Source organism: Heterodontus francisci, unplaced genomic scaffold (assembly GCF_036365525.1).
Source record: "Heterodontus francisci isolate sHetFra1 unplaced genomic scaffold, sHetFra1.hap1 HAP1_SCAFFOLD_391, whole genome shotgun sequence".
Taxonomy (NCBI): Eukaryota; Metazoa; Chordata; class Chondrichthyes; order Heterodontiformes; family Heterodontidae; genus Heterodontus; species Heterodontus francisci.
In genome coordinates this window covers 1,088,106-1,111,116 of record NW_027142096.1, presented here as the reverse complement: position 1 = coordinate 1,111,116, position 23,011 = coordinate 1,088,106, and positions in this window count along the sequence as shown.

The window sequence follows — 23,011 nt, the reverse complement described above, 5'->3', positions numbered from 1 at the left end:
CACATGTCGCTTAAAATGGCCACAGTGCAGGTGACATCAAACAGCCACTTAGAATGCCATTTAAAATGGCCACAGCAAATGTCGCTTAAAATGGCCGCAGTGCAGAAGTCATCAAATAGACTCACAGAATGTCACTAAAATTGGCCGCAGCAAATGTCGATTAAAATGGCCGCAGTGCAAGAGAAATCGAACAGCCACAACGGAATGACATTTAAAATGGCCACAGCAAAAGTCGCTTAAAATGGTCACGGTGTAAGAACACCAAACAGCCACACGGATTGTTATTTAAAATGGACGCAGCACATGTCGCTTAAAATGGCCGCAGTGCAGGTGACATCAAACAGCAACACAGAATTTCATTTAAAATGGTCGCTGTGCAAGGGACAGTCGGAACCCACCTTTTGTTAAAATCAGCTGAAGTGGTACTGAGTCCCACTCACACGACAGGAAAGGGCCCACACAATCCAGGCTTGTATTAATACCAGCTGGAGTGGTACTGAGCCACATTCACTCACCAGGAAATACCCAATTCAATCCAGTCCTATATTACTAGCAGCTGGAGTGTTTCTGAGCTCCACTCACACCCCTACAAAGTGCAAATTTATTCCAGGCCTCTATTAATACCAGCTGGAGTGGTAGTGGGTCCGTTCCACACAGCAACAAAGAGTTAATTCAATCCAGGACTATATTTATACCAGCTGGAGTGGTACTGAACTCCACTCACTCACCACGAAAGAGCCAATTCAATCCAGGCCTCTATTAATACCAGCTGGAGTGATACTGAGTCGCACTCACTCACCAGCAAAAGCAAATTCCATCCAGGTTTCTATTCATGGGTGGCACAATGGCGCAGTGACCAGCACTGCAGCCTCACAGCTCCAGCAACCCGGGTTCAGTTCTGGGTGCTGCCGATGCGGAGTTTGCAAGTTCTCCTTGTGACCAAGTGGGTTTTCGCCGGATGCTCCGGTCTTCTCCCACAGCCAAAGACTTGCAGATTGACAGGTAACTTGTCCATGATAAACTGCCCGTAGTATAGGTCGGTGAGAGGGGAATTGTGGGGTTGTGGGAGGAATATGGGAGTAATATAGGATTGGTAGAAATGGGTGGTTGATGGTCGGCTGTTGGTCGGTTTCAGTGATGTATATCGAAACAAAAATAAATATAATAATACAAGCAGGAGTGGACCCGAGTCCCAATCACACAGCAGTAAAGAGCCAATATGATCCTGGAGTCTATGAATACCAGCTGGAGTATTTGTGTGTCCCACGCACACAAGAGGAAAGAGCCAATTTAATCCAGGCATCGACTAATAAGAGCTGGAGAGATACTGATTTTCACTCAAACACTTGCAAAGAACTAATCCCATCCTGGCCTCCAGTAACACCTGCTCGAGTGGTGCTGAACGCCGCTCACACGGCAGAAAAGAGTCAATTAAATCCAGGGGTCCAACAATAACAGCTGGAGTGGTACTGAACCCCACTCACACCAGGAAACAGCACATTCAATCCAGGCATCTATTACTACCAGCTGGAGTGGTACTGAGTCCCACTCACTCACCAGGAAAGAGCCAATAAAATCCAGGCCTTTATTAATACCAGATGCAGTGCTACTGAAACTCACTCACACACCAGGAAACTGCCAGTTCTATCCAGGCCTCTATTAATACCAGCTGGAGTGTTAGTGAGTCCCACTCACGAACCAAGAGAGAGCCAAAGCAATCCACGCCTCCATAGATAACAACTGGTTTGTTAGTGTGTCCCACTCACATACCAGGAAAGAACTAATTCAATCCAAACTTCTATTAATACCAGCTGGAGAGGGACTGAGTCTCACTCATACACCAGGAAAGAGCCAATTCAATCCAGGCCTCTATTAATACCAGCTGGAGTGATACCAGACCTATATTAATAACAGCTGGAGTGGCACTGAGTACAACTCATTCACCAGGAAAGAGCCAATTCAATCCAGACCTCTATTAATATCAGCTGGAGTGGCACTGAATCCCATTCGTACACCAGGAAAGAGACAATTCAACCCAGACCTATATCAATACCAGCTGGAGTGGCACGGAGTCCCACTCAGACAACCGGAAAGAGCCAATTCAATCCAGGCCTCTATTAGTACAAGCTGGAGTGTTACTGAGCCCCACTCATATGCCAGGAAACAGCCAATTCAATCCAGACCTCCATCAATAACAGCTGGAGTGGCACTGAGCCCCACTCATACAGCAGGAAAAAGCCACTTCAATCCAGTCATCTATTAATACCAGCTGCAGTGGTGCTGATCCCCACTCACAAACCAGCAAAGAGCCAATCAATCCAGACCTCCCTTAATACCAGCTGGACTGGTACTGAGTCCCACTCACACACCAGGAAACAGCCAATTAAATCCAGACCTCTATTCGTAACAGCTGAGGTGGTACTGAGTCCCACTCACACACCAGGAAAGACACAATTCAATCCAGACCAATATTCATAACAGCTGAAGTGGTACTTAGCACCACTCATACGCCAGTAAAGAGCCAATTCAAACCAGACCGATATCAATACCAGGTGGAGTGGGACTGAGTCCCACTCATACACCAGGAAAGAGCCAATTCTATCCAGACCACTATTAATACCAGCTGGAGAGGTATTGAGCACCACTCATACGCCAGGAAACAGCCAATTCAATCCAGAACTCTATGAATAACAGCTGGGGTGGCACTGAGCCCCACTCATACAGCAGGAATAAGCCAATTCAATCCAGGCATCTATTAATACCAGCTGGAGCGGTTCTGAGCCCCACTCACAAACCAGGAAAGAAGAAATTCAATCCAGATGTCTATTAATAACTGCTGGAGTGGCACTGAGTGCCGCTCACAGACCAGGAAAGTGCCAATTCAATCCAGTACTCTATTAATACCAGCTAGAGTGGTACTGAATCCCACTCACACACCAGGGAAGAGACAGTTCATTCCTGACCTCTATTAGTACCAGCTGGAGTGGTACTGAATCCCACTCACACACCAGAAAAGAGCCAATTCTATCCAGACCCCTATTAATACAAGCTGGAGAGGTACTGAGTCCAATTCACACACCAGGAAAGAGCCAATTCAATCCAGGCTTGTATTAATAACAGCTGGAGTGGCATTGAGTCCTACTCACACACCAGGAAAGAGCCAAGTCAATCCAGACCTCTATCAATACCAACTGGAGAGGTACTGAGTCCCACACAAACACCAGGAAAGAGCCAATTCAATCCAGACTTCGATTAATACCAGCTGGAGTGGCACTGAGCCCCACTCACAGAACAAGAACGAGCCAATTCAATCCAGACTTCTATCTATACAAGCTGGAATGGTACTGAGACCCATTCACACACCAGGAGAGAGCCAATTCAATCCAGGTCTCTATTAATACCAGTTGGACTGGTACTGAGACCCACTCACACACCAGGAAAGAGTCCATTCAATTCAGACCTCTATTAATACCTGCTGCAGTGGGACTGTGTCTCACTCACACACCAGGAAAGAGCCAATTCCATCCAGGCATCCATTTATACCAGCTGGAGTGGGACTGAGTCACACTCACACATCAGGAAAGAGCCAATTCAATCCAGACCTCAATTAATACCAGCTGGAGAGGCACTGAGTCCCACTCACAAACGAGGAAAGAGCCAATTCAATCCAGGCCTCTATTAATACCAGCTGGAGTGGCACTGAGCCGCACCGACAAACCAGGAAGGCGCCAATTCAATCCAGAGCACTATTAATACCAGCTGGAGTGGCACTGAGTCCCACTGACACACCAACAAAGAGCCAATCAATCCAGACATCTATTAATACCAGCTGGAGTGGCACTGAGTCACACGCATATAGCGTGAAAGAGCCAATTCAATCCAGACTTCTATCCATACAAGCTGGAATGATACTTGGACCCATTCACACACCAGGAGAGAGCCAATTCAATCAAGGTCTCTATTAATACCAGTTGGAGTGGTACTGAGACCCACTCACACACCAGGAAAGAGCCAATTCAATCCAGATCTCTATTAATACCTGCTGCAGTGGGACTGTGTCTCACTCACACACCAGGAAAGAGCCAATTCCATCCAGGCATTCATTTATACCAGCTGGAGTGGGACTGAGTCTCACTCACACATCAGGAAAGAGCCAATTCAATCCAGACCTCAATTAATACCAGCTGCAGTGGCACTGAGTCCCACTCACAAACGAGGAAAGAGCCAATTCAATCCAGGCCTCTATTAATACCAGCTGGAGTGGCACTGAGCCCCACCGACAAACCAGGAAGGCGCCAATTCAATCCAGACCACTATTAATACCAGCTGGAGTGGCACGGAGCCCCACTGACACACCAACAAAGAGCCACTCAATCCAGACCTCTATTAATACCAGCTGGAGTGGCACTGAGTCCCAGACACACACCAAGAAAGAGCCGTTCAATCCGGACCTCTATTAATACCAGCGAGAGAGGTATTGAGACCAAGTACCACAGCAGGAAATAGCAAATCACACCATACCTCTATTAATTCCAGCTGGAATGGTACTGAGCCCCACTCAAACACCAGGAAAGAGCCAATCAATCCAGACCTCTTTTAATACAAGCTGGAGTGGTAGTGAGCCCCACGAACACAACAGGAAATAGCCAATCAAACCACACCTCTATTAATACCAACTGGAGTGGTACTTAGCCCCACTCAAAAACCAGGAAAAAGCCAATTCATTCCGGACGTCTATTAATACCAGCTAGAGTGGCAGTGAATCCCACTCACACACCAGGAAAGAGCCAATTCAATCCAGGCTTCTATTAATACCAGCTGAAGTGGTACTGAGACCCACTCACAAACCAGGAAAGAGCCAATTCAATCCACACCTCGATTAATACCAGCTGGATTGGCAGTGAGCCACACTCACACACCAGGTTACAGCCAATTCAAATCTTCTTTGGCCTCCTTATCTCGAGAGACCATGGATAAGCGCCTGGAGGTGGTCAGTGGTTTGTGAAGCAGCGCCTGGAGTGGCTATGATGGCCAATTCTAGAGTGACGGGCTCTTCCACAGGTGCTGCACAGAAATTTGTTTGTCGGGGCTGTTGCACAGTTGGCTCTCCCCTTCCACCTCTGTCTTTTTTCCTGCCAACAAATCTGTCTCTTCGACTCGCCACACTTCAGCCCCGTCTTTATGGCTGCCCGCCAGCTTTGGCGAACGCTGGCAACTGAATGCCACGACTTGCGATCAATGTCACTGGATTTCATGTTGCGTTTGCAGACGTCTTGAAAGCAGAGACATGGACGGCCGGTGGGTCTGATACCAGTGGCGAGCTCGCTGGACAATGTGTCTTTGGGGATCCTGCCATCTTCCATGCGGCTCACATGGCCAAGCCATCTCAAGCGCCGCTGACTCAGTAGTGTGTATAAGCTGGTGATGTTGGTCGCCTCGAGGACTTCTGTGTTGGAGATGCGGTCCTTCCACCTGATGCCAAGTATTCTCCGGAGGCAGCGAAGATGGAATGAATTGAGACGTCGCTCTTGCCTGACATACGTTGTCCAGGCCTCGCTGCCATAGAGCAAGGTACTGAGGACACAGGCTTGATACACTCGGACTTTTGTGTTCCGTGTCGGTGCACCATTTTCCCACACTCACTTGGCCAGTCTGGACATAGCAGTGGAAGCCTTTCCCATGCACTTGTTGATTTCTGCATCGAGAGACAGGTTACTGGTGATAGTTGAGCCTAGGTAGATGAACTCTTGAACCACTTCCAGAGTGTCGTCGCCATTATTGATAGATCGAGCATTTCTGACGTCCTGACGATTGATGTTTTTTTTCTTGAGGCTGATGGTTAGGCCAAAATCATTGCAGGCAGCCGCAAACGTGTCGATGAGACTCTGCAGGCACTCTTCAGTGTGAGATGTTAAAGCAGCATCGTCAGCAAAGAGAAGTTCCCTGATGAGGACTTACCATACTCTGGACTTCGCTCTTAGACGGGCAAGGTTGAACAACCTGCCCCCTGATCTTGTGTGGAGGAAAATTCCTTCTTCAGAGGACTTGAACGCATGTGAAAGCAGCAGGGAGAAGAAAATCCCAAAAAGTGTGGGTGCGAGAACACAGCACTGTTTCACGCCACTCAGGATTGGAAATGGGTCTGATGAGGAGCCACCATGTTGAATTGTGCCTTTCATATTGTCATGGAATGAGATGATGATACTTAGTAGCTTTGGTGGGCATCCAATCTTTTCTAGTAGTCTGAAGAGACCACGTCTGCTGACGAGGTCAAAGGCTTTGGTGAGATCAATGAAAGCAATGTAGAGGGGCATCAGTTGTTCACGGCATTTCCCCTGTATCTGACGAAGGGAGAACAGCATGTCAACAGACGATCTCTCTGCACGAAAGCCACAATGTGCCTCAGGGTAGATGCGCTCGGCCAGCTTCTGGAGCCTGTTCAGAGCAACACGAGCAAAGACTTTCCCCATTATTCTGAGCAGGGAGATTCCACGGTAGTTGTTGCAGTCACCGCGGTCACCTTTGTTATTATAGAGGGTGATGATATTGGCATTGTGCATGTCTTGGGTTACTGCGCCCTCATCCCAGCACAGGCAAAGCAGTTCATGTAGTAATGAAAGTATAGCAGGCTTGGCACTCGTGATTATTTCAGGGGTAACGCTGTTCTTCCCAGGGGCTTTTCCACTGGCTAGAGAATCAATGGCGTCACTGAGTTCCGATTTGGTTGGCTGTATGTCCAGCTCATCCATGGCTGGTAGAGGCTGGGCTGCATTGAGGGCAGTCTCAGTGACAGCATTCTCCCTGGAGTACAGTTCTAGGTAGTGCTCCACCCAGCGGTCCATTTGTTTGCGTTGGTCAGTGATTATGTCCCCTGATTTAGATTTGAGGGGGGCGATCTTGTTGATGGTTGGCCCAAGAGCTGTCTTAATATTGAGGCTTCTATTACGACCAGGTGGAGTGGTACTGAGCGCCACTCACACACCAGGAAAGAGCCAAATCAATCGAGACCAATATTAATGCCTGCTGGAGTCGTACTGAGCATCACTCACACTCCAGGAAAGAGCCAATTTAAACCAGACCTCTATTAATAGCAGCTGGAGTGGCACTGAGTCCCACCCAAATACTAGGAAAGAGTCAATTCAATACAGGCCCGTATTAATACCTGCTGGAGTGGTACTGAGTCTCACTCGCAAACCAGGAAAGAGCCAATTCAATCCAGACTTCTATTAATACCAGCTGGTGTGGTACTGAGTCCCACTCACACACCAGGAAAGAGCCAATTCAATCCAGGCCACAAGAAATATCAGCTGCAGCGGTACTGAGCCCCACTCACACACCAGGAAAGAGATAATTCAATCCAGGCGTCTATTAATAACAGCTGGAGTGGGACTGAGCCCCACTCACACACCAGGAAAGAGACAGTTCAATTCAGGCCTCTATTAATACAAGCTGTAGTGGAATCAACACCCACTCACACACTAGGAAAGAGCCAATTCAATCCAGGCCTCTATCACTACCAGCTAGAGTGGCACTGAGCAGCACCCAAACACCAGGAATGAGTCAATTCAATGAAGGCATATATTAATACCAGCTGGAGTGGAATTAACTCCCACTCACACACCAAGAAAGAGACAATTCAATCCAGGCCTCTCTTAAAACCAGCCGGAGTAGGAGTGAGTCCCACTCATACACCACAAAGAGCCAATTGAATCCAGGCTTCTATTAATACCAACTGGAGTGGGACTGAGTACCACTCACACTCCAGGAAAGAGCCAATTCATTCCAGGCTTCTATTAATACCAGCTGGAGTGGGACTGATTCTCACTCACAAACCAGGAAAGCGCCAAATCAATCTAGACCTGTATTAATACCAGCTGGAGTGGTACTGAGTCCCACTCACAAACCAGGAAAGTGCCAAATAAATCCAGGCTTCTTTTAATATCAGCTGAAGTGCTACTGAGCACCAGTCACACACTAGATAAAGCCAATGAAATCCAGAACTCTGCTAATACCATCGAGAGTGTCACGGATTCCCAATCACACACCAGGGAAGAGCCAAATTCAATCCAGGACACTTAATACCAGCTGGAGTGGTATTGAACATCACCCAAACATCAGGAAAGAGCCAATTCACTCCAGGCCTCTTTTAATACCAGCTGAAGTGGCACTGAGTCCCACGTGCACACCAGGAAAGAGGAATTCAATACAGACCTCTATTAATACCAGCTGGAGCGGTACTAAGTCACACTCACAAACCAGGAAAGAGCCAATTCAATCCACACCTCGATAAATACCAGCTGGATTGGTAGTGGGTCCCACTCAGACATCAGGGAAGAGACAATTCAATTCAGGCCTCCATCAATACCAGCTGGAGTGGTACGGAGACCCACTCACACACCAGGGAAGAGACAATTTAATCCAGGCCTCCATCAATACCAGCTGGAGCTGTATTGTGTCCTAGTCACACATCAGGGCAGAGGCAATTCAATCCAGGCCTCTATTAATACCAGCTGCAGTGGGACTGAATTCCACTCACACTCCCGGAAAGAGCCAATTCAATTCTGGCCTCTATTAATACCAGCTGGAGTGGTACTGAGCCACACAAACGCACCAGGAAAGAGCCAATTCAATGCAGACTTCTATTAATAAACGCTGGAGTGGTACTGAGCCCCACTCACACACCAGGAAAGCGCCAATTCCATGCAGACCCACATTACTAACAGCTGGAGTGGTACTGAGCCCCACTCAAAGACCAGGAAAGAGCCAATTCAATGCAGGCCTCTATTAATACCAGCTGGAGTGGTACTGAGCCCTACTCACACACCAGGAAAGAGCCAATTCAATGCAGACCTCTATGAATACCTGCTGGAGTGGCACTGAGTCCCACCCATACATCAGGAAGGAGCCCAATCTATCCAGACCTCAATTAACTCCAGCTGCAGTGGACTTAACGCCCACTCACACACCAGGAAAGAGCCAGTTCAATACAGGCCTCCATCAATACCAGCTGGAGTGGTACTGAGTCCCACTCACACAACAGGGAAGATACAATTCAATCCAGGCGTCTATGAATACCAACTGGAGCTGTATTGAGACCGACTCACACATCAGGGAAGAGGCAATTTACTCCAGGCCTCCATTAACAAAAGCTGGGTTGGCACTGAGTCCTATTCACACACCAGGGAAGACACAATTCAATCCAAGCCTTTATTAACACCAGCTGGAGAGGGACTGTGTCCTACTCACACGCAAGGAGTGAGCCATTTCTATCCCGACATCTATTAATACCAGCTGGAGTGGCACTGATTCCCACTCACACACCAGGAAAGAGACAATTCAATCCAGTTCTCTATGAACACCAGCTGGAGTGGCACTGAATCTCACTCACACACCAGGAAAAAGCTAATTCAATACAGGCATCTATTAATACCAGCTGGAGTGGTACTGAGCGCCACTCACGCACCAGGAAAGAGCTAATTCAATGCAGACCTCGATTAATAAACGCTGGAGTGGTACTGAGCCCCACTCACACACCAGGAAAGCGCCAATTCAATGCAGACCTCCATTAATACCAGCTGGAGTGGTACTGAGCCCCACCCATACATCAGGAAGGAGCCCAATCTATCCAGACCTCTATTAACTCCAGCTGCAGTGGACGTAACGGCCACTCACGCACCAGGAAAGAGCCAATTCAATCCAGTTCTCAATTAATACCAGCTGGAGTGGTACTGAGTCTCACGCACACACCAGGAAACAGTTAATTCAATCCAGGCTCCATTAATACCAGCTGGAGTGAAATTAAGTCCCACTCACACAACAGGAAAGAGCCCATTCAATCCATGCTTATATTAATACCAGCTTGAGTGGGACTGAGTCCCTCTCACACACCAGGAAAGAGCCAATTCTATTCAGGTCTCTATTAATACCAGCTGGAGTGGTAGTGAGTCTCATTCAAACAACAGCGAAGATGCAATTCAATCCAGGCCTCTATTAATACCAGCTGGAGTGGTACTGAGACCCACTCAAACACCAGGAAGGAGCCAATTCAATCCTGGCTTCTATTCATGCCAGCTGGAGTGAAATCAACTCCCACTCACACACAAGGAAAGAGCCAATTCAATCTCGGCATCTATTAAAACCAGCAGGAGTAGGACCGAGTCCCACTCACACACCAGAAAGAGCCAATTCAACCCAGACCTCTATTAATGCCAGCTGGAGTGGGAATGAGTCTCACTCACACACCAGTATAGAGCCAATTCAATCTAGGCCTCTATTAATACCAGCAGTAGTTGAACTGAGTCCCACTCACACACCAGGAAAGAACCAATTCAATCCAGGACTCTATTAATACCAGCTGGAGTGGTACTGAGCCCCACTCACGCAACAGGAAAGAGCCAATTCTATCCAGCTCTCTATTAATACCAGCTGTCATGGTACTGAGTACCACTCACACAACAAGAAATCCCCAGTTCAATCCAGGCCTGTATAAATACCAGCTGGAGTGGTACTGAGTGATACTCACGCACCAGGAAAGAGCCAAATCAATCCAGACCTTTATTAATACCAACTGGAGATGTACTGTGTCCTACTCACACACCAAGAGAGAGCCAATTCAATGCAGACATATATTAATACCAGCAGGTGAACCACTGAGCCCCACTGACACATCAGGAAAGAGCCAATTCACTCCAGGCCTCTCGTAACATCAGCTGGAGTGGTACTGAGTCCCACACACACACCAGGAAAGAGCCAATTCAATCCAGTTCTCTGTTAATACCAGCTGGAGTGGGACTGAGTCCCACTCACACTGCAGGAAAGAGACAATTCAATACAGGCCTCTATTAATACCAGCTGGAGAGGCACTGAGGCCCACTCACACAACAGGAAAGAGCCAATTCAATCCAGCCCTCTAGTGACATTCGCTGGAGAGGTACTGAGTCCCACTATCACACCGGAAAGAGCCAAATCAATCGAGACGACTATTAATAGCAGCTGGAGTGGCACTGAGCCCCAATCAAACATCAGGAAAGAGCCATTTGAATCCAGTCCAATATAAAAATCAGCTGGAGTGTTACTGAGTCTCACTCACAAACCAGGAAAGAGACAAATCAATCCAGTCCTGTATTAATACCAACAGGAGAGGTACTGTGTCCGACTCACACACCAGGAGAGAGCCAATTCAATCCAGACCTCTATTAATACCAGCTGGAGAGGCACTGAGCCCCACTCACACATCAGGAAAGTGCCAATTAACTCCAGGCCTCCAGTAACATCAGCTGGAGTGGTAATGAGTCCCACTCACATACCAGGAAGGAGCCAAATCAATCCAGTCCTTTATTCATACCAACTGGAGAGGTACTGTGCCCGACTCACACACCAGGAAAGAGCCAATTCTATCCAGTTCTCTATAAATACCAGCTGGAGTGGCACTGATTCTCACTCACACACCAGGAAAAAGCTAATTCAATCCAGGCATCTATTAATACCAGCCTGAGTGGTACTGAGCACCAACACACACACCAGGAAAGAGCCAATTCAATCCAGACCTCTATTAATACAAGCTGGAAATGGACTGAGTCCAACTCACACAACAGGAAAGAGGCAATTCAACCGAGGCTTCTATTACGACCAGGTGGAGTGGTACTGAGCGCCACTCACACACCAGGAAAGAGCCAAATCAATCGAGACCAATATTAATGCCTGCTGGAGTCGTACTGAGCATCACTCACACTCCAGGAAAGAGCCAATTTAAACCAGACCTCTATTAATACCAGCTGGAGTGGCACCGACTCCCACCCAAATACTAGGAAAGAGTCAATTCAATACAGGCCCGTATTAATACCTGCTGGAGTGGTACTGAGTCTCACTCGCAAACCAGGAAAGAGCCAATTCAATCCAGACTTCTATTAATACCAGCTGGTGTGGTACTGAGTCCCACTCACACACCAGGAAAGAGCCAATTCAATCCAGGCCACAAGAAATATCAGCTGCAGCGGTACTGAGCCCCACTCACACACCAGGAAAGAGATAATTCAATCCAGGCGTCTATTAATACCAGCTGGAGTGGGACTGAGCCCCACTCACACACCAGGAAAGAGACAGTTCAATTCAGGCCTCTATTAATACAAGCGGTAGTGGAATCAACACCCACTCACACACCAGGAAAGAGCCAATTCAATCCAGGCCTCTATCACTACCAGCTAGAGTGGCACTGAGCAGCACCCAAACACCAGGAATGAGTCAATTCAATGAAGGCATATATTAATACCAGCTGGAGTGGAATTAACTCCCACTCACACACCAAGAAAGAGACAATTCAATCCAGGCCTCTCTTAAAACCAGCCGGAGTAGGAGTGAGTCCCACTCATACACCACAAAGAGCCAATTGAATCCAGGCTTCTATTAATACCAACTGGAGTGGGACTGAGTACCACTCACACTCCAGGGAAGAGCCAATTCATTCCAGGCTTCTATTAATACCAGCTGGAGTGGGACTGATTCTCACTCACAAACCAGGAAAGCGCCAAATCAATCTAGACCTGTATTAATACCAGCTGGAGTGGTACTGAGTCCCACTCACAAACCAGGAAAGTGCCAAATAAATCCAGGCTTCTTTTAATACCAGCTGAAGTGCTACTGAGCACCAGTCACACACTAGATAAAGCCAATGAAATCCAGAACTCTGCTAATACCATCGAGAGTGTCACGGATTCCCACTCACACACCAGGGAAGAGCCAAATTCAATCCAGGACACTTAATACCAGCTGGAGTGGTACTGAACATCACCCAAACATCAGGAAAGAGCCAATTCACTCCAGGCCTCTTTTAATACCAGCTGAAGTGGCACTGAGTCCCACGTGCACACCAGGAAAGAGGAATTCAATACAGACCTCTATTAATACCAGCTGGAGTGGTACTAAGTCCCACTCACAAACCGGGCAAGAGCCAATTTAATACAGACCTGTCAATGCTTCAGGCGGGATAGAGAGGGAGGTAAAAGGGGTGGAGGAGTTGAAGTACTGGTCAAAGAAGATATCACAGCTGTGCTGAAGGAGGGCACGATGGAGGACTCGAGCTGTGAGGCAATATGGGCAGAACTCAGAAATAGGAAGGGTGCGGTAACAATGTTGGGGCTGTACTACAGGCCACCCAACAGCGAGCGTGAGATAGAGGTACAAATATGTAAACAGATTATGGAAAGCTGTCGGAGCAACAGGGTGGTGGTGATAGGTGATTTTAATTTTCCCAACATTGACTGGGATTCAATTAATGTTAGAGGTCTCGATGGAGCAGAATTTGTAAGGAGCATCCAGGAGGGTTTTCTAGAGCAATATGTCAATAGTCCAACTGGGGAAGGGGCCATACTGGACCTGGTGTTGGGAAATGAGCCGGGCCAGGTGGCTGACGTTTCAGTAGGGGACTACTTTGGGAATAGTGATCACAATGCTGTAAGTTTTAGAATACTCATGGACAAAGACGAGAGTGATCCGAAAGGAAGAGTGCTAAATTGGGGAAGGCCAACTGTACTAAAATTCGGCAGGAGCTGGGGAATGTAGATTGGGAGCAGCTGTTTGAAGGTAAATCCACTTTTGATATGTGGGACGCTTTTAAAGAGAGGTTGATCAGCGTGCAGGAGAGACATGTTCCTGTGAAAATGAGGGATAGAAATGGCAAGATTAGGGAACCATGGATAACAGGTGAAATTGTGAGACTAGCTAAAAGGAAAAAGGAAGCACACATCAGGTCTAGGCGGGTGAAGAAAGACGAAGCTTTGAAAGAATATCGGGATTGTAGGTGCAATCTGAAGCGAGGAATTAAGAGGGCTAAAAGGGGTCATGAAATATCTTTAGCAAACAGGGTTAAGGAAAATCCCAAAGCCTTTTATTCATATATAAGGAGCAAGAGGGTAACAAGAGAAAGGATTGTCCCACTCAAGGACAAAGGAGGAACGTTCTGCGTGGAGTCAGAGAAAATGGGTGAGATTCTAAACGAGTCCATAGCATTGGTATTCACCGAGGAGAGGGACATGACGGATGTTGAGGTTAGGGACAGATGTTTGATTACTCTAGGTCAAGTCGGCAGAAGGAGGGAGGAAGTGTTGGGTATTCTAAATGGCATTAAGGTGGACAGCTCCCCAGGTCCGGATGAGATCTATCCCAGGTTACTGTGGGAAGCGAGAGAGGAAATAGTTGGGGCCTTAACAGATATCTTTGCAACATCCTTAAGCACGGGTGAGGTCCCGGAGGACTGGAGAATTGCGAATGTTGTCCCCTTGCTTAAGAAGGCTAGCAGGGAAAATCCAGGTAATTATAGACCGGTGAGCCTGACGTCAGTGGTAGGGAAGCTGCTGGAGAAGATACTGAGGGATAGGATCTATTCCCATCTGGAAGAAAATGGGCTTATCAGTGATAGGCAACATGGTTTTGTGCAGGGAAGGTCATGTCTTACCAACTTAATAGAATTCTTTGAGGAAGTGACAAAGTTGATTGATGAGGGAAGGGCTGTAGATGTCATATACATGGACTTCAGTCAGGCGTTTGATAAGGTTCCCCATGGTAGGCTGATGGAGAAAGTGAAGGCGCATGGGGTCCAAGGTGTACTAGCTAGAAGGATAAAGAACTGGCAGGGCAACAGGAGACAGAGAGTAGCAGTGGAAGGGAGTTTCTCAAAATGGAGATGTGTGACCAGTGGTGTTCCACAGGGATCCGTGCTGGGACCACTGTTGTTTGTGATATACATAAATGATTTGGAGGAAAGTATCGGTGGTCTGATTAGCAAGTTTGCAGACGACACTAAGATTGGTGGAGTAGCAGATAGTGAAGGGGACTGTCAGAGAATACAGCAGAATATAGATAGACTGGAGAGTTGGGCAGAGAAATGGCAGATGGAGTTCAATCAGGGCAAATGCGAGGTGGTGCATTTTGGAAGACCTAATTCAAGAGTGAACTATACAGTAAATGGAAAAGTGCTGGGGAAAATTGATGTACAGAGAGATTTGGGTGTTCAGGTCCATTGTTCCCTGACGGTGGCAACGCAGGTCAATAGAGTGGTCAAGAAGGCATACGGCATGCTTTCCTTCATCGGACGGGGTATTGAGTACAAGAGTTGGCAGGTCATGTTACTGTTGTATTGGACTTTGGTTCGGCCACATTTGGAATACTGCATGCAGTTCTGCTCGCCACATTACCAAAAGGATGTGGATGCTTTGGAGAGGGTGCAGAGGAGGTTCACCAGGATGTTGCCTGGTATGGAGGGCGCTAGCTATGAAGAGAGGTTGAGTAGATTAGGATTATTTTCATTAGAAAGACGGAGGTTGAGGGGGGACCTGATTGAGGTGAACAAAATCATGAGAGGTATAGACAGGGTGGATAGTAAGAAGCTTTTTCCCAGAGTGGGGGATTCAATTACAAGGGGACACGAGTTCAAAGTGAAATGGGAAAGGTTTAGGGGGGATATGCATGGAAAGTTCTTTACGCAGAGGGTGTTGTGTGCATGGAATGCATTACCAGCGGAGGTGGTAAACGCGGGCACGATAGCGTCTTTTAAGATGTATCTAGACAGATACATGAATGGGCATGAATAAAAGAGATACAGACCCTCAGAAAATAGGCGACAGGTTTAGATAGAGGATTTGGATCGGCGTAGGCTTGGAGGGCCGAAGGGCCTGTTACTGTGCTGTAATTTTGTTTGTTCTTTGTTCTTTGTTCTTTAATACCAGCTGCAGTGGAATCAACTCCCAGTCACACACCAGGAAGGAGGTATTTCAATTCAGGCCTCCATTACTACCAGCTGGAGTGGTACTGTGTCGAATTTACAAACCAGGAAAGAACCAATTCAATCCAGGCCTCTATTAATACCAGCTGCAGTGGAATTCACTCCCACTCCATCACCAGGAAGGAGACTATTCAATTCAGGCCTCCATTACTACCAGCTGGAGGGGCACCAAGTCCCACCAAACACCCGGAAAGAGCCAATTCAATCCACGCTTCTATTAATACCACCTGGAGTGGAATTAACTCCCACTCACAAACCAGGAAATAGACAATTCAATCCAGGCCTCTATTAATACCAGCTGGAGTGGTACTGAGCCCCACTCTCACACAGGAAAGAGCCAATTCAATCCACGCATCTATTAATACCACCTGGAGCGGAATTAACTCCCACTCACAAACCAGGAAATAGACAATTCAATCCAGGCCTCTATTAATACCAGCTGGAGTGGTACTGAGTCCCACTCAGAAACCGGGCAAGAGCCAATTTAATACAGACCTGTATTAATACCAGCTGCATTGGAATCAACTCCCGCACACACACCAGGAAGGAGCTATTTCAATTCAGGCCTCTATTACTACCAGCTGGAGTGGTACTGTGTCCCATTCACAAACCAGGAAAGAACCAATTCAATCCAGGCTTCTATTAATACCAGCTGCAGTGGAATTAACTCCCACTCAATCACCAGGAAGGAGACAATTCAATTCAGGCCTCTGTTACGACCAGCTGGCGGGGCACTGAATCCCACCAAACACCAGGAAAGAGCCAATTCAAACCAGGCTTCTATTAATACCACCTGGAGTGGAATTAACTCCGACTCACAAACCACGAAATAGACAAATGTATCCAGGCCTCTTTTAATACCAGCTGGAGTGGGACTGAGCCCCTCTCACACACCAGTAAAGAGCCAATTCAATCCAGACTTCTATTAATACCAGCTGGAGAGGGGCTGCGTCTCACTCAGGCAACAGAAAGAGCCAATTCTATCCAGGCTTCGAGTAATACGAGCTGGCGTGGGACTGAGTCTCACGCAGTCACCAGGAAAGATCCAATTCAATCCAGGCCTCTATTGATACCAGCTGGAGTGCTATCGAGTCTCACTCACGCACCAGGTAAGAGCCAATTCATCCAGTTCTCTATGAATACCAGCTGGTGTGGTACTGAGCCCCACTCACACCAGAAATGTGCCAATTCAATCCGGGCTTCTATTAATTCCAGCTGGAGTGCTACTGAGTCTCACTCACATACCGGGAAACAGCCAATTCAGTCCAGGCATCTATTAATACCAGCTGGAGTGGGACTGAGTCCCACGCACACCAACAGGAAAGAGCCAATTCAACCCAGGCGTCTATTGATACCAGCTGGAGTGCTATCGAGTCTCACTCACGCACCAGGTAAGAGCCAATTCATCCAGTTCTCTATTAATACCAGCTGGTGGGGTACTGAGTCCCACTCACACCAGAAATGTGCCAATTCAATCCGGGCTTCTATTAATACCAGCTGGAGTGCGACTGAGTCTCACTCACATAACGGGAAACAGCCAATTCAGTCCAGGCTTCTATTAATACCAGCTGGAGTGGGACTGAGTCCCACGCACACCAACAGGAAAGAGCCAATTCAACCCAGGCGTCTATTAATAACCGCTGGAGTGGTACTGAGCCCCACTCACACACCAGGAAAGAGCCAAATCAATCGAGACCAATATTACTACCAGCTAGAGTGTTCCTGAGCACCATGCACACACCAAGAAAGAGCCAATTCAATCCAGACTTCTATTAATACCAGCTGGAGTGGTACTGAGCCCCACTCACAAACCAGGAAAGAGCCAATTTTATCCAGACCTCTGTTAATACCAGCTGGATTAGAATTAACTCCCACTCACAAACCAGGAAATAGACAATTCAATACAGGCCTCTATTAAATACAGCTGGAGTGGTACTGAGTCCCACTCACAAACCGGGCAAGAGCCAAATTAATACAGACCTGTATTAATACCAGCTGCATTGGAATCAACTCCCACTCACACACCAGGAAGGAGCTATTTCAATTCAGGCCTCTATTACGACCAGCTGAAGGGGCACTGAATCCCACCAAACACCAGGAAAGAGCCAATTCAAACCAGGCTTCTATTAATACCACCTGGAGTGGAATTAACTCCCACTCACAAACCAGGAAATAGACAAATCTATCCAGGCCTCTTTTAATACCAGCTGGAGTGGGACTGAGCCCCAATCGCTCACCAGGAAAGAGCCAATTCAATCCAGGCCTCTATTAATACCAGCTGGAGTGGGACTGAGTCTCACTCAGACACCAGGAAAGAGCCAATTCAATCCAGGCCGCTATTGATACCAGCTGGAGTGCTATCGATTCTCACTCACGCACCAGGTAAGAGCCAATTCATCCAGTTCTCTATTAATACTAGCTGGTGTGGTACTGAGTCCCACTCACACCAGAAATGTGCCAATTCAATCCGGGCTTCTATTAATACCAGCTGGAGTGCTGCTGAGTCTCACTCACATAACGGGAAACAGCCAATTCAGTCCAGGCATCTATTAATACCAGCTGGAGTGGGACTGAGTCCCACGCACACCAACAGGAAAGAGCCAATTCAACCCAGGCGTCTATTAATAACCGCTGGAGTGGTACTGAGCCCCACTCACACACCAGGAAAGAGCCAAATCAATCGAGACCAATATTACTACCAGCTAGAGTGTTCCTGAGCACCATGCACACACCAGGAAAGAGCCAATTCAATCCAGACTTCTATTAATACCAGCTGGAGTGGTACTGAGTCCCACTCACAAACCAGGAAAGAGCCAATTTTATCCAGACCTCTGTTAATACCAGCTGGAGTAGGATGAACTCCCACTCACAAACCACTAAAGAGCCAGTTCAATTCAGGCCTCTGTTAATAACGGCTGGAGTGGGACTGAGTCTCACTCAGAGACCAGGAACGAGCCAAATCTATCCAGGCCTCTTTTAATACCAGCTGGAGTGGTACTGAGTCACACTCACTCAGCAGGAAAGAGCCAAATCAATCGAGACCACTATTATTACCAGCTGGAGTGCACTGATCGCCACTCAAACACCAGGAAAGAGCCAATTCAATCCAGGCCTCTATAAAATCAGCTGGAATGGTCCTGAGTCTCACTCACATACCAGAAAAGAGCCAAATAAATGCAGACCTGTACTAAGGGTCACGAGTACAAAGTGAAAGGGGAAAAGTTGAAGGGGGATATGCGTGGAAAGTTCTTGACACAGAGGGTGGTGGGTGCCTGGAAGGCGTTGACAGCGGAGGTGGTAGAAGCGGGCACGATAGAGTCTTTTCAGATGTTCCGAGACAGATACATGAATGGGCAGGAAGCAAAGAGATACAGACCCTTAGAAAATAGGCGACAGGTATAGATAGAGGAACTGGATCTGCGCAGGCTTGGAGGGGCGAATGGCCTGTTCCTGTGCTGTAATTTTCTTTGTTCGTTGTTCGATGTTCTAATACCAGCTGGAGTGGTACTGAGTCCCACTCGCACACCGGGAAAGAGCCAATTCAATACAGCCCTCTATTAATACCAGCTGGAGTGGTACTGAGTCTCACTCAGACACCAGCAAAGAGCCAATTCAATCCAGGCCTCTAATAATACTATCTGGAGTGGAAATAACTCCCACTCACATTCCAGGAAAGAGCCAATTCAATCCAGGCCTCTATTAATACCAACTGGAGTGGGACTGAGTCTCACTTACACTACAGGAAAGAGCCAATTCTATCCAGGCCTCTATTAATACCAGCTGGAGTCTCACGGAGTCCCACTCACACACCAGGAAACAACCAAATCAATCCATTTGTCTATTAATACCAGCTGGAGTGGTACTGAGCCGGACTCACACACCAGGAAGGATCCAATTCAATCCAGGCCTCTATTAATACCAGCTGGAGTGGTACTGAGCCGGACTCACACACCAGGAATGAGCCAATTCAATCCAGTTCTCTATTAATACCATCTGGAGTGGTACTGAGCCCCACTCACACACCAGGAAGGAGCCAATTCAATGCAGTCCTCTATTAATACCAGCTGTAGTGGAATCAACACTCACTCACACACCCGGAAAGAGACAATTCAATCCAGGCCTCTTTTAATACCAGCTGGAGTAGGAGTGAGTCCCACTCACACACCAGAAAGAGCCAACTGAATCCAGACATCTATGAATACCAACTGGAGTGGGACTGAGTACCACTCACACTCCAGGAAAGAGCCAGTTCAATCCAGACCTCTATTAATACCAGCTGGAGTGGTACTGAGTCCCACTCAAACACCAGGAAAGAGCCAATTCATTCCGGGCTTCTATTAATACCAGCTGGAGTGGTACTGAGTCCCACTCACAAACCAGGAAAGTGCCAAATAAATCCAGGCTTCTTTTAATACCAGCTGAAGTGGTACGGAGCACCACTTACACACTAGATAAAGCCAATGAAATCGAGAACTCTGCTAATACCATCTAGAGTGTCACGGATTCCCACTCACACACCAGGAAACAGCCAATTCAATCCAGTTCTCTATTAATGCTTTCGGAAATGGGACTGAGTCCCACTCACAAACCAGGAAAGAGCCAATTGAAATCAGGCTTCAATTATTACTAGCTGGAGTGGGACTGAGTACCACTCACACACCAGGGAAGAGCCAAATTCAATCCAGGACACTCAATACCAGCTGGAGTAGTACTGTGTCCCATTCTCAAACCAGGAAAGAACCAATTCAATCCAGGCCTCTATTGATACCAACTGGAGTGGAATTGACTCCCACTCACAAACCAGGAAATAGCCAATTCTATCCAGACCGCAATTAATACCAGCTGGAGTGGAATCAACACTCACTCACACACCCGGAAAGAGACAATTCAATCCAGGCCTCTTTTAATACCAGCTGGAGTAGGAGTGAGTCCCACTCACACACCAGAAAGAGCCAACTGAATCCAGACATCTATGAATACCAACTGGAGTGGGACTGAGTACCACTCACACTCCAGGAAAGAGCCAGTTCAATCCAGACCTCTATTAATACCAGCTGGAGTGGTACTGAGTCCCACTCAAACACCAGGAAAGAGCCAATTCATTCCGGGCTTCTATTAATACCAGCTGGAGTGGTACTGAGTCCCACTCACAAACCAGGAAAGTGCCAAATAAATCCAGGCTTCTTTTAATACCAGCTGAAGTGGTACGGAGCACCACTTACACACTAGATAAAGCCAATGAAATCGAGAACTCTGCTAATACCATCTAGAGTGTCACGGATTCCCACTCACACACCAGGAAACAGCCAATTCAATCCAGTTCTCTATTAATGCTTTCGGAAATGGGACTGAGTCCCACTCACAAACCAGGAAAGAGCCAATTGAAATCAGGCTTCAATTATTACTAGCTGGAGTGGGACTGAGTACCACTCACACACCAGGGAAGAGCCAAATTCAATCCAGGACACTCAATACCAGCTGGAGTAGTACTGTGTCCCATTCTCAAACCAGGAAAGAACCAATTCAATCCAGGCCTCTATTGATACCAACTGGAGTGGAATTGACTCCCACTCACAAACCAGGAAATAGCCAATTCTATCCAGACCGCAATTAATACCAGCTGGAGTGGTACTGAGTCTCATTCGCACAACAGGAATGAGCCAATTCAATCAAGGCCTGTATTAATACCACCTGGAGTGGAAATAACTCCCACTCACACACCTGGAAAGAGCCACTTCAATCCAGGCCTGTGTTAACGCCAGCTGGAGTGGTACTGAGCCCCACACACGCACCAGGACCGAGCCAATTCAATCCTGACCAATATTAGTACCAGCTGGAGAGGCACGGAGTCCCGATCACACACCACAAAAGGGATATTTCAATCCAGTCCTTTATTAATACCAGCTGGAGTGGTACTCAACACCACTCGCACATCAGGAAAGAGCCAATTCAAACCAGACCTATATTAATACCAGCTGGAGTGGCACTGAGTCCCACACACACACCAGGAAAGAGCCAATTCAATCCATACCTCTGCTAATACCAGCTGGAGTGGTACTGAGTCCTACTCGCACACCAGGTAGGAGCCAGTTCAATCCAGGTCTCTATTAATAACAACTGGAGTGTTACTGTGTCTCACTCACAAATCAGGAAAGAGCCAATTCAATCCAGGCCTCTATTAATACCAGCTGGAGTGATACTGAGCCACACTCACACACCAGGAAAGAGCCAATTGAATCCAGGCCTCTTATAATTCCATCTGGAGTTGAATTAAATCCCACTCACACACCTGAAAGGAGCCAATTCAATCCAAGCTTCCATTAATACCTGTTGGAGTGACACTGAGTCCCACTCACACAACAGGAAAGAGCCAATGCAATCCAAGGCTCCTGAAATGACAGCTGGATTGATACTGAGTCCCAATCACACCAGGAAAGAGCCAAATCCATCCAGGCCTCTCTTAATACCAGCTGGATTGGAATTGACTCCCACTCACACACCAGGAAGGAGCCAATTCAATCCTGGCCTCTATTGATACCAGCTGGAGTATTACTGAGCTCCAGCACATACCAGGAAAGAGCTAATTCAATCCATACCTCTGTTAATATCTGCTGGAGTTGTACTGAATCCCATTCACAAACCAGGAAAGAGCCAATTCAATGCAGGGCTCTATTAATAACAGCTGGAAAGGTACTGAGCCCTACTCACACACCAGGAAAGAGCCAGTTCAATCCAGGTCTCTATTAATGCCAGCTGGAGCGACACTGAGTCACACTCATGCACCCAGAAAGAGCCAATTCAATCCAGGTCTCTATTAAGACCAGCTGGAGCAATACTGAGTCACACTCACGCACCAGGAAGCAGACAATTCAATCCAGGTCTCTATTAGTACCAGGTGGTGTGGTACTGAGTCCCACTCACATAACCAGGAAGGAGCCAATTCAGCCCAGGGCTCTATTAAGACCAGCTGGAGAAGTACTGAGCACTACTCACACGCCAGGAATGAGCCAATTGTATCCAAACCTCTATTAATACCAGCTGGAGTGGAATTAACTCCCACTCACACACCAGGAAAGAGCCAATTCAATCCAGGCCTCTATTAATACCAGTTGGATTGGTAGTAACACCCACTCACGCACCAGGAAGGAGCCAATTCAATCCTGGCCTCTATTGATACCAACTGGAGTGTTAATGAGCCCCACGCACCCACCAGGAAAGTGCCAATTCAATCCAGGC